Consider the following 540-nt stretch of genomic DNA (forward strand, 5'->3'; position numbering starts at 1 on the left):
AACAGACTGTTCCAAAAATATAGAGACAAGAATTCACTCCAAGGTAACCACAGAGAAAGTTAATAATACCCGTAAGTAAATCCAGAAGGAAAGAAAACATATGGGTTCAGTAAGCACAAAACCAACAATAAAGAAGAAAAGAGTGGAAACACTTGACAACAAAATGAACTCAGCACAGGAAAGTATATGGACCAAGGAAACTCCAACAACATGAAAAAAAACCACAATAGAATGACAACAATCAATTCATGTTGTTAAGTGCTGTTGAGTCACTTCTGACTCATAGGGACCCCATGCACAGCAGAACGAAACACCGCCCAATCCCGCGCCAGCTTCATGATCCTTGCTACACTTGAGCCCATTGTCGCAGCCACCGTGTCAATCCATCTCATCGAAGGCCTTCCCCTCTTTCGTTGACCCTCCATCTTACCAAGCATGACATCTTTCTCTAGGGAATGGTCCCCTCTGATAACATGACCAAAGTAGGTGAGACGAAGTCTGGCCATCCTCGCTTCCAAGGAGCCATCTTGGCTGCACTTC

Source organism: Orycteropus afer, unplaced genomic scaffold (genome assembly GCF_000298275.1).
Source record: "Orycteropus afer afer isolate SDZICR_OR568_19922 unplaced genomic scaffold, OryAfe1.0 scaffold01179, whole genome shotgun sequence".
Lineage (NCBI taxonomy): Eukaryota > Metazoa > Chordata > Mammalia > Tubulidentata > Orycteropodidae > Orycteropus > Orycteropus afer.